This window comes from Phocoena phocoena, chromosome 6, assembly GCF_963924675.1.
Source record: "Phocoena phocoena chromosome 6, mPhoPho1.1, whole genome shotgun sequence".
NCBI classification, from domain to species: domain Eukaryota; kingdom Metazoa; phylum Chordata; class Mammalia; order Artiodactyla; family Phocoenidae; genus Phocoena; species Phocoena phocoena.
Window position 1 is genome coordinate 61,711,772 of NC_089224.1, and position 12,676 is coordinate 61,724,447.

The 12,676-nt window shown below is 35.5% G+C and overlaps 1 protein-coding gene across 2 annotated transcripts in view; it reads left to right on the forward strand.

The window, feature by feature from the left end:
- RFX3 (regulatory factor X3) overlaps window positions 1–12,676 on the forward strand; it is a 157,136-nt gene that overhangs the window by 68,156 nt on the left and 76,304 nt on the right. The window lies entirely within an intron of this gene.

Consider the following 12,676-nt stretch of genomic DNA (forward strand, 5'->3'; position numbering starts at 1 on the left):
TACCAAAGGGTAAAAAATGTTAAAATAATGTTGGATTACTTGTTATGGCTATATGGAGATAGAAAAGCAACATAGTCACATAAGACAAAAATTTCTCTTTAATTGTCATATATAAAGATATGCTTGGAAGAAATTTTTTGTTAGAAATGTGATGTTATGCATAAATCAGTTATTTTATATATTACATATTACAGAAATAATAAATTTCTATTTTAAATAATTTTCTTAGTTTTACAGTTAGCCTGAATGATTTAAAAATGAAAGTCATGTAGAACTACTTTCTCCACTTATTTTGGCAGAAGTATGTATGTCCATTATGATCTTAGTATTTTCTGTTTTCCTGTGTCCCATTTTCCCTAGGCCAACCTGAGCTCTCAGATAAAACTCCTCAGAGACAGTACCACGAATCTTCTGCTTTCTGCACTAAATCCTAAATTGACTGAAGGTTCTGGGACCTTATTTTCAAAGCACTTAATAAAATGGGACTTTGAATGACTTGTAGTCTCCATTGCTTCATCTATATTCCATTCAGCTGTCAGTCAGTTTCACACTGCTCCAGCCTTGAAGCTGATAAGATCTAGAGGCAGTAATTTTATGGCTAAGGCTGTAAGACATTCTACTCCTAGAAATCTTGATAAACTAGAAGGTTAAGACAAACAGAATGACAGGGGCCTTCAGCTCCTCCTGAGCATAGCTGATGGATTCCCTTCTAAAGCAAAATACAATGAGTTATTTTAATTTTTAGCTATTTCATACTGAAACAGCATTTCAGTACCACAGGTGTGTTACAACATGCCAGAAATGGCTAGATTCTATTTCATCTAAAATCTAGATTAGGAAGGTTTAATGATGTTTGTAAATTCTGCTTGTAAATATGGAAGTAAACTATGTTCCAGGTGACCTGTTGTATAACTTTAACTTGATCCTTATATTTATAAATCAAATTGCAAGTTAATTTACTAGTTTGAAACTACTGTAGATTTTGAAGGAAAAAAATCACTAATGTTTCATTTATGGAAGCTAGGTGATCCAGATAAAATATGAAATGTATTGGTGGCAAATTAAAATATACTGTCATCTGTGAGTTACATGTGAGTCAGTATTAGACCCATAAAATTTAATACTGCCTGTTCCACTGGCCCATGTCTTTTATTTTAATGAGAGAAAATTCTAAACGATGCCTATGACCAATTATCAATTCTCAAATGAAAGGGGGTTTCTCCATGTTCCCATGTTTATGAGTACATCCTCCAAAAGCATGTGATTTGGTTACCACTTTCTCAGTATGCATAGCTACAGTTGTATTTGTTGGCTATGGAATTGTTTTCTCTTAACATCTAGGTTTTTAAAAATTATAACTGTTGGTGCCCCAAAATTTCATGGGCTAGGGATTTTGTAATCTATCTGTAGAAAGTTAAAATAATTTAACTCATTTATTTTAAATTTACCCCCTATAAGTTTTAGTAACTTTTCCCATCTGCCTTGTGAGAAAGGAAGATGTGATTTTTAATTGTCCTTTCAAAATTATAGGAAAGATGCAGTTAGACAAGAGAAGGAAATATAAAATTAGGAAGGAGGTAAAGAGGTCGGAATTCGCAGATGATATGATTGTGTACCTGATAAAAATCATAGAGAATCAAATGAAAAACTATAACCAATAATAAGAGAATTTAGTAAAGTGACTTAGTACAAAATTAATATACAAAGAAATCAATAGCTTTTCTAAATACAATTGACAGTAGCTAGAATATAATGTAAGCAAAGATCTCATTTATAATAAACTCAAAATATGCCAGGCAGTAAACTAATAATATATGTGCAAGATCCAGCTGCTGAATAAAACTTTTTAAGTTCCTAAGGGACAAACAAAGAAGCTTGAATAATTGAAAGAGAAGTTTCAGTATCAAACATTTTGAATCTCCCTAAATTAACTTAAAAATTTTGATATGATCCTAATCAAGATACCAATAGATTTTTTTCTTTTGTAAGAAAGACTGTTTACATAAATAAACATGCAAGAGTAGTGAAGAAAGTTGTATAAAAAGAAAAATAATGATGTGTGGTGTGGGACGCAAACAGCCCTACCAGTTGTTCAAACATATATAAAATTAATAATTAAAACAGAATTGTCTAGGCACATGAATAGACCAGTATAGGCCAGTAGTAGACTATAGGCCAAATGCATATAAGAATACAACATATGACAAATGTGGCATTGCCTGTGAATAGAGAAATGATGAATTATTGATAAATGATGCTTGGGACAACTGGATAACTATTTTTAAAAGAAAATTAGATTGGTTCTATACATTGCTCCTTATATAAAAATTAATTTCACTTGGATGGACAATTTTTTTTATTATTCTGTTATAGTGGGGAAACATGATGTAAAATTCAGATCCTACAAAAAAATACGCTGATGTGATCAACTACATAAAAGTAAAAACATTCCATATGACAGAAACCACAGCAACAAAAGGCAACAGTGAAACAACAACCTCACATAAAGTTTTGAAATGTTATATTCAAAGCACGAATGCATTTAATATATAGACCACTCATAGAAATCCTTCAGAAAAAAAAAGAGACCAAAATGAGGAAGGCATTTGAAGAAGCAGTTCACTGAAAAGGAAATGAAAAATAAACTACAAAGAGATACCATTTTTCATCTCTCACACAGGCAAAGTTAAAAAGTTAGTAAACCTTGGCAAAGGTGTAAAGAAACAGGCAGTCTCATTGTTGATAGTACTAAATTGGTACAGGATTGGAGAGCAATAAGGAAATTTTTATTAAGATTGAAAATACAAAAAAAAAAAAAAAGATTGAAAATACACATAGCCACTGACTCAGAGAGTACTTCTAGGAATTTAATCCACTGATGATACTCTTACATATGTGAAATGCTGCATAAACAACTATATTCATTGTAGAGTTATTTGTATTAGAAAAAGATTGGAAGAAGCCTAATTGTCTATAAGCAGAGAAATAAATACATTTTAGTGCATTTGTCCATTCAGTGGAATTTTGTACAGCCATTAAAAAGAGTGAGGCAGTGTGTGTATGTGTTTAATGTGTGTAGATAGATAGATAGATAGATGTGGAAAGATCTCCAAATATATTGTTAAATGAAAAAGCAAGGAGTAATGTGTGTGTGCGTGTGTGTGTGTGTGCACACGCACGCATGCGTGCACATGGCGCACGTGTACATTTAAATAGAAATATACATTTCTATATGCTTATGTAAGTACAAAGATCTCTCTAGAAGAAGGAATGAAGGAAAAAAAGGTGGGAGGCATGTGAATATATTTTCTATTCAAAAAAAGTGATTTATTATTTTAAAAAATCTTAGGCAAGCTCTTAATGATTGTAAAGTGTATCTATTTGGTCATGCTACCCAAATGCATGTAACTGAAACAACCCTTTCTTTATGTGCCCAGTATAAAGATTGTCTATGAGGTATCATGATTCAAGTTAAACCTTGATCCTAGGTTTCAGAAAAAGTCCTTCTTTATCAGACTGTTGAAAGTTTAGAGAATGAAAATGTGCATTAAATTTAGTAAAGATTTCTAGAGCCATTCTTATTCAATACTTTGGGGTGAAGGTGAATGTTTGGTATATTCATGTACTTAGAGTCACTCACTCTCTCAAACATTTATTGAGCAATCACTGTTGACCAGCCACTGTGCTTCTATGAATATAAAGGTTTACAATATGAGTAATGGAGCTAATTTCATCAGTGAAAGGTACCTAATCCTCCAAGGCAAAAATAGAAATCCACAGATAGCCCCCAAACTTCTTTTACATGGTTAGTTTCATTTTCTTTCTCATCACATTATTTTTTAAATCACAAATGTTAATATGTTGTAAATTGATTAATTTTAGATTCACGAAAATTGTGCTTATCTTCTGATTATGTTACTAACATAAACTGCAAAATTGTCTAAATGCTGGGTAGGATTGGATAGCAAGAGAATGAAAAAGAATGAAAATAGCAAAAATCCATATAATAAACTTTAAAACCACCCTTTAAACAGAGTTAGCAAGGGCCATTTTAGGAATGCCTGTTACCTCCCTACTTATTCTCCCTGAAGTATTAATTGCAGTCTAACCCTGGCAAAGAAAATAAATTTGATTATGTTTTAGTGCAGTGTTCTCAAACTTGAGTGTACATTATGTGTGGAGCATTGATTAAATGTGCACGGCTGGACCCCACCCCCAAGGCTTTTGATTCAGTGTGGAGAAGGACCCAAGATGTGCATTTCTTATAAGCACCTGGTGACTCTGGTAATGCCGATCCAGAATTACACTTTGAGAAAACCTCTGTTTTCGTGATTATATGAACTAAATACAAAGTGAAAATGTTCTTGGTACTCAGAATAATCTGCAAAAGGCAGATTTGAAATCTTAAATTTGAAAATATCAACTTGGCCTTAAATCCTATCACTTAATCCTAACCCAGCAGATTCCTGAAGGGTAATTGTAGCCCTGAGTGCTTATACAGTTGATATCTCAAAATTAGTTTTATTGTCACACATCAGTAATGCCAGTTTCACAGAGTCCTGGTGAGGGTGGAGGGATGTAGGCTTTACAGAATAATCAGTGGAAGCCCGATACAACGGTCTTGGTTTCAGTTCACCTAGTTAAACCAAATGTTCTCAGAACACATTCAGTTCATGCAGGTATCTTCTCTATATGTTTTTTCTTATCAATATTTCAAAATAGCTTTAGGTGGTATAAAATTGCCAAAACTTCAGGCTGAAAGCATAATGATTAAAATTTTTTTCTCTAGATGTCATAAAATTATCAGTGAGTAAAAAGTATTTCATGTAGTTAAGCGTTTGCAAGACCTAAGCCTTCTTTGCTCTAAATGCTTAGTGTATAAGATTAAGATTTTGTCTTAGCTTTTATTCAAGAGGAGATGAAAAGCAAAGCTGGCTAGGTGTGTTTTCTGGGCATTTTTAATTTTTTTGAGTTAAAAGAACAACCCGTCCTGAATATCTGAGTTAAGCTTCTTTTTAATATTGCTGTGGAGTAATAGATTCATATGTTGATTTCTATATCACTTGAATATACAACTTACAGAGCGGTATCATATTCACAGCTTTATCCTCAGTGAGCTGTTTCTGTCTGCATTGCAGGGACACGTGGGCCCAAGAGACACCTGGAGATCCTTAGAAGGGATCCTGTTACTAGAAGGGAACTGATTTAACTGCTTCGTGCAGGGCATTCAAAGTTTGAGGGCCACAATCTACAATGAGAAATACCTTTACTTTGTGGCCCAGTACTCATACACATACATATATGCATACATTCATGAGTATACATCTATATATACACACATGACTATTATATACATATATACATGTATATATGGACTAAAACCAAAGTTCCAGGAAACAATACTTACCTGTACTGTGTGCCAGGACATTTGAGTATTTTCTACTCTATTTGATTTCTTTAATTTTTTAAAAATGCTGGTCAGGATAATTGATTTCATAACCTACTAATGGGTTACACCTTACTTTCTGAAAAGCGCTGCTTTGGACAAATTGAAGAAGAGATCAAACCATTAGCAATACAGATATGATCCACCAGAATGCAGTGTCCATTCTTTTTTTTTTGGTTTTTAGTTGTTGTTGTTGTTTTGCATTGCTAACAAGTGCCCAGATAATTCTAACAAGTGTCTAGGACCACTCTTGGAGAAAAACCTGCGTTGTGATTATATAGACTACATGTAAAGTGAAAGGGTTTGTTTCCTTTGTGTTCCTGGTTGAAGTACTTGCTGTAGAAGTCCCTTGCCACCCAACACACACACACCAGGAGGTGTAATTTCTAACAGGTATAAGGGTGCTGGTCACATGCTCATGTCAGCAGTCACAGATACTTTTTCTGAACAAGCCACCAAGTAGAAATTGTTTCTGTCTTACTTGATCTCAAATGCAAACAAAATATCAAGTCTTACAGTTCAGGAGAAAAATTACCCCAAAGGAAATTTCCAGTCTTAAGTGTATTCTCTTCATTGGGTTTCTCTAAAGAATTTACTATTCTTTCACAAGGAAACAAAAATGCTGTTTCTCTAAGAAAGTGTTAACTGGTGAGGTTAATAGAACAACCTGTATTAACAAGAAAATTAAATCATTATATCACTGTTTTTATGATGAGTAAAATTTAACTATCCATTCAAAAGTTTTTGTTGCTTTGTAACTTGATCACTTTGAAATCATTTTCAAGTAATGCTTATTAATCATATGTAAACCCTTTCCTATTGGAAAGTAAATCTTGTTAACAGTAAATCATGTAGCAAATTTTAATTTTACAAGCCACTTCTCAGAAGATAGTTTCATTAAAAACAGTGATATTTCCTCTTGATTTATATTCTTGTTATATTTGTATAAAATGGAAATACTGTTGAACTCAGAGTGATAAACCTTGGATTCCAATCTCATAGTTAACACCTATGTAATCTCAAGAAAGTCCCCCAATCCCAGAGAGCCTCAATTTTCTGATCTGTGAAAAGGAGATAATATTGCTTGCCTTTGCTATTTCACAAAGTTGTGAAGATCAAATGAGAATTAATGTAAAAAGGCTTTATAAAGCATTATAGTATTACTTCTATTTTTAAATCACTTTCTTAAACAGTTCTAGAAAGGAAATAATTTCTACCATGAGACCAATTTTAATTCTAGTGGTAGTTGAATATATCAATCTTGACCTTCAGTCTTTAAAAAAGATTAAAAAGCCATTTCAGAGTCAAGAGAATATGCCTTGACCTATAAAGACAATGAATAAGATGATATAATTGTTCTTTTTCCTTCTGTTTTATTGGCATGTAATTGAATGACTGGCTGATGTTTACATTAAGACAAAGTCCTAATTGTCCACATATATCATATTCTATTTGGGCCATTGAATAGATGTGCATAATATGTATGTAAATCACATGTACAGGGAATCCTCTTTTTTGCCCCATGCAACTCATGCAAAAGTTTCAGCACCTCTCACTTTGAGATCAGTCTTCCTCTTCCTTTTTACTGAGGGTGATTGGCATTCCCCCAACATTGATGTATCCTGACGTTGGAAATAAGGTTAGCTCTAAAATAATTGTTTCCAAAGTTACTTAAAAATAAATAACTCTTTCTGTTAGAAGTAAATAATGGTGATGATAAAATTAATATCAACAATTTATGAAAGGCTCCGAACCTCTACACATTTCCCTGCATTTGAAACTGAGGTTTACCTTTTTGACATCATCAACTGCCCCTAAATGAACCCTGTGCTCCAGCCAGTCTTGATTACTTGTACCTGAAGTATCTGCGAGTGGCATCAATTTTACTGAAGATGTTGTAGAGGAAAGAGCTGAGGTTTAGCATCACGCTTTCCAGAGCACAGTCCCTCAAAGCCTCTCTGCACCACCTGTCCCCCCCAGTCTGTCCATTCATTTTACCAATGAGCATTCACCGCCAGTGTGCCCAGATCCCCGTCTCCTCAAATCTCTCAACCCTTCAGCAGAGCACTTAAACCTGATACTAACTCTGCTGAACAAGGGGCCATCCTGTGATAAGGATTCTCCTTCCTTAAAAGGCAATGGGGAGCTATAAATACCAATAATAAATAACGATGGGGAATTATAAATAATGGGGAAATGCTTTTTTTTTCTTTATACATTGTTCTCTTTAAAAGTATTTGCTGCCTTAAGGAAACAATAAACAAGATGAAAACACAACCCTCAGAATGGGAGAAAATATTTGCAAACGAAGCAACTGACAAAGGCTTAATGTCCAAAATATACAAGCAGGTCATGCAGCTCAATATCAACAAACAACCCAATCCAAAAATGGGTGGAAGACCTAAATAGACATTTCTCCAAAGAAGACATACAGATTGCCAACAAACACATGAAAGAATGCTCAATATCACTAATCATTAGAGAAATGCAAATCAAAACCACAATGAGGTATCACCTCACACTGTCAGAATGGCCATCATCAAAAAATCTACAGACAATAAATGCTGAAGTGGGTGTGCAGAAAAGGGAACCCTCTTGCACTGTTGGTGGGAATGTAAATTGATACAGTCATTATGGAGAACAGTATGGAGGTTCCTCAAAAAACTAAAAGTAGAACTACCATACGACCCAGCAATCCCACTACTGGGCATATACCCTGAGAAAACCATAATTCAAAAAGAGTCACGTACCACAATGTTCACTGCAGCACTATTTACAGTAGCCAGGACATGGAAGCAACCTAAGTGTCCATCGACAGATGAATGGATAAAGAAGATGTGGCACATGGATGCAATGGAATATTCCTCAGCCATAAAAAGAAACGAAATTGAGTTATTTGTAGTGAGGTGGATGGACCTAGAGTCTGTTATACAAAGTGAAGTAAGTCAGGAGAAAAACAAATACCGTATGTTAACACATATATATGGAATCTAAGAAAAAAAAATGGTTCTGATGAACCTAGGGGCAGGAAAGGAATAAAGATACAGATGTAGAGAATGGACTGGAGGACATGGAGGGGAGGGGGAAGGGGAAGCTGGGACAAAGTGAGAGAATAGCACTGACATATATACACTACTCGATGTAAAACAGATAGCTAGTAGGAAGCAGCCGCATAGCACAGGGAGATCAGCTTGGTGCTTTGCGACCAGCTAGAGGGGTGGGATAGGGAGGATGGGAGGGAGGATCAAGAGGGAGGGGATATGGGGATATATGTATATGTACAGCTGATTCACTTTGATATGCAGCAGAAACTAACACTGCATTAACTAACTAACATTGCAAAGCAATTATACTCCAATAAAGATGTTTAAATAAATAATGAAAAAAGTATTTGCTGCCTTAGTAAAAGTACAATATTGATCTCTTCTTTGATCTTGGGAAAGGAGAATATAAACAGAATATTTACTGGACATCCAGACATCATTTGACCCCTCTTCTCTGTTCTCTCAGCCTCTTTCCCTAAGGGCTTAGGTGTGACTTTTCTCTGTTGTCCTTTTCAGGACACTGATTCTTGGGTGGATATCTTACAAGCCTCAAGTGACCTTGGGTGCTTAGAGACTCTCCACTGGTCCCTGGATTCCAACAAGGCAACATTAGCATTTGAGTGACTGGAAAAGAGTTTGCAGCCTGTGTTTTAGGTCACATGTTTATCATAGTGTGTATCTATCCCCCATCAGGTAATAGGTGCCCTGTCCCCTTCAGGTCCTTCTTAGAGGGTTTGCTGTATCTTTTTTTTTTTTTTTGCGGTACGCGGGCCTCTCACTGTTGTGGCCTCTCCCGTTGCGGAGCACAGGCTCCCGATGCGCAGGCTCAGCGGCCATGGCTCACGGGCCCAGCAGCTCCTCAGCACGTGGGATCCTCCCGGACCGGGGCATGAACCCGTGTCCCCTGCATTGGCAGGCGGACTCTCAACCACTGCGCCACCAGGGAAGCCCGGTTTGCTGTATCTTTGTAGGAGCTCCACTGAGCTTTATTTTTTTTCCTCCTGGATGTGACATACAGCTTCTCCCTGTTCCTACTGATTTCTGTTCCTAATTCCTGAGAAATCATGGAAGAGTTTTTTCACTGGTGCAGTCTGCAACAGACATGCATACTTTCTATATTCCAAACAAATAGGGGTTTCTTCTGCCTTGCAGAGCCCAGGTATTTTTTTCCTTGAATCTACCACACAAGAACTAAGGTCTTCCTGTTGCCATGTGGTCATATTTGTGTCACATTTGTGACCATGCCACTCTATTTCAGAAGAAAAAATAGTTGTCATAGTCTTTAATGAGCACTCCATTCTTAGTATGGAGGGAAGCCACTTGTGCCCAAATGAGGGAAACCACTTACACCATTCCCTGGGATTCTGTCTTTTGAGAATTCAGTGTTTGGTTGGGGGAGCTGAGTCACACCTGTATTTACTTTAATTCTGCAGTTCCTAACTGGTGACACAAGGTCAGACATCGTTTTCTCATGGCAACTAGTATTACCTTCCTCTCTTTCTTCGCCCAAATTAAGCTTCACTCACAGCAAAACTCATGGGTGTCCCTGCACTCTCTGATGAAAGTCTGTTTTCCTGAATAGTCTTCACTGTGAACTACTCTCAGCAAGTGCTCAAGCCAGGTCTGATTTTTCGAGTTATGCTCTGTAGTGCCTTGTCATGGGACACACTGCAAAGAGGTCTTTCATCTTTCTGCTAATGTGCAGTCAGAAAGAAACCTGGCCTATGCATGTAGGAAGCTCTCCACATTACCTGAGCTCTGACTCTTCAGACTTTGTCAGGCATTCTGTTGGGGTAGCATCTGAGGCTGGTGGTCTCACACTTATAATTCCTATGGCTGGAAGACTTTTCATTGATCTCTATCGCTTTTCTGCCCCAGAAGCCTGCCAGTCCTCTAATATTTCAATGGCGTGTCTAAACACAGTGCAAAATCCTCTTCTCCAGTTTCTGAAAGTGTTTCTGCAGTAGCACTGGACCAAGGGTTTCTGTCTTTGACTGATAACCACCCTCAGAGTAGATTCCCATTCTCATGGGAATCCTGTTTTAGCTGGCGAACGTGGAGGGTTTTAATTCATCCCTAGTATATTGCTAACGATCTTTTTTTAGTCTTGCAGAAAAGACTGATTTTTCTAAGAATTCATGTGCTCATGGTGGCTGGAATGGTTATCAGTTTCTTACCTGCTCTTTCACATAGGGAGTTGTAAGTCTCACCCACTCCAGTAATGGCACTTAATGCTCTCTATAAGCCTTTCCATGCTGAACGTCTCATCTCAAATGGAACATCCCACCATTTGATCTCAGAGGAGTTGCCATAGCTTCTTACCTGATTATGAATCAATAGTTCAGGATCATCATGAACCAGTCTAAACTGCCAAGCACCACGTATCCTAGCATTAGATAATCGTGAAGAAGAAATGTGCACTATTGACGATTCAGTCCTAGGATGATTATTCAGTAAGAGATACAACTGGGCACTGTACCTTAGTTCAGAGAATTGATTCTTCAAACAAAAAGCTAAGGTATACTCATAGTCTAAAGCTTAATTAGGGAAGAAATGGAAAATGTTTATTTACCATACTTATTTTTTAATTGTCAAAAATAACCACAAATCCTTTAGTCATAAAGAAATAAAAATTGCTGTTATCAAACAAAGCCAGATGTGGATTTCTCCCTCATTATTGCTCAGCTATTATATTTTTGATAATTTTTACCTTTCACTTAAACCTATAAAATCACAAGATACAGATCATTTTATTTTTAAATAGACCGAAATCTAACCTCAAAATTTCCACACTCAAACTTTAAAGAAAATGTAGGCATTTTAGCAAATTTGAATTTTGAGCAAATTCTTCCTAGAAGTGATTTACAGTCACATGAGGATGAGACTTTTCAGTTGTCGTTTTATATAGGTTTTTTTGGTTGTTTTGTTTTTTTTGGTTGTTTTTGTTTGTTTAGTTTTTTTTCATGTGGGCCATTTTTAAAGTCTTTATTGAATTTGTTACAATATTTCTTCTGTTGTCTTTTATGTTTTGGTTTTTTTGGCCGTGAGGCACGTGGGATCTTAGCTCCCTGACCAGGTATCGAACCCACATCCCCTGCGTTGGAAGGCGAAATCTTAACCACTGGACTGCCAGGGAAGTCCCAATATATGTTTTCTCTCTGAAAACAAGAGCACTTATTGATGCCTTTTTAAGAGATGTAATACTGAGGTCCTTTATAGTTTTAGTTTAACATTTTGGTAAAATGTTTACTCATTACATTTACATTACTCTTTCCATAATTTTTTTTTGGTTTGTACAATATCATTTTCTTCAATTTATTTTCAAGTATAATGATGAACTACATTAACCTTCCATCTGGCAAAGAGTGTTACAGAAGCCAATTAACTTAATTTTGTGATTAAAAAGAATTTAATCATATAATAAATTGTATTATATCATCTTATGAATTATTATATACTTTAAGAGTATATTTTCTATAATTTCTACCTAACATTCTTTTCTGTATTACATTTTATTAACTCTAGGGAAGAAGAACAAGTAACTTGGGGAAATAACATAAAATTAAAGCTACTAATTCCTAAGAAAATTAAATTTAATGTTGACATAATTGAGACTGAACATTCTGTGTATAAAGTATTCCACCATAAAGCAGTTGTAAACTTGATGGAAAAAAAAAAGACTTTGCTTTGCTATGGATTTTGCCATCCATCTTTTTTTTTTGGTAGGGGGAGGCAGTATGTTGAAATTTCAAGGCATCATTAATTTTCATAGCCAATGTAAAGTATGTTATCTGTGTTTGGAAGCATGAAATATTTTTTATAACTGCTTATAGGGATGTTGATTTGATCAGATAGCAAAAATAAAAATAATGATTTCTTTCCTATATAGTGTGATTTTTAATTTAACTGTAGTTAATATTGTTAATAGAATCCAGTAATCAAATACAGGGTGTTTGGAACCTGATCTTACAGTAAGTGCTGTAGTGCTAGGAGCTGAGAGATAGTGATCTTTAAATATGAGGTTATCAAGAGTGCATCTCATTTATTATTGGCACCTGCTACTTAATTAAGGTGTTATGATTGCTCATGGTGTGCTGAGATTACATGGAAGAAAACTGTTTCTGTGATTGTCCCTTTTTTTGTTGGCTCTGAATTATCTTCTCTTCTACATTCCATTTCTGCTATC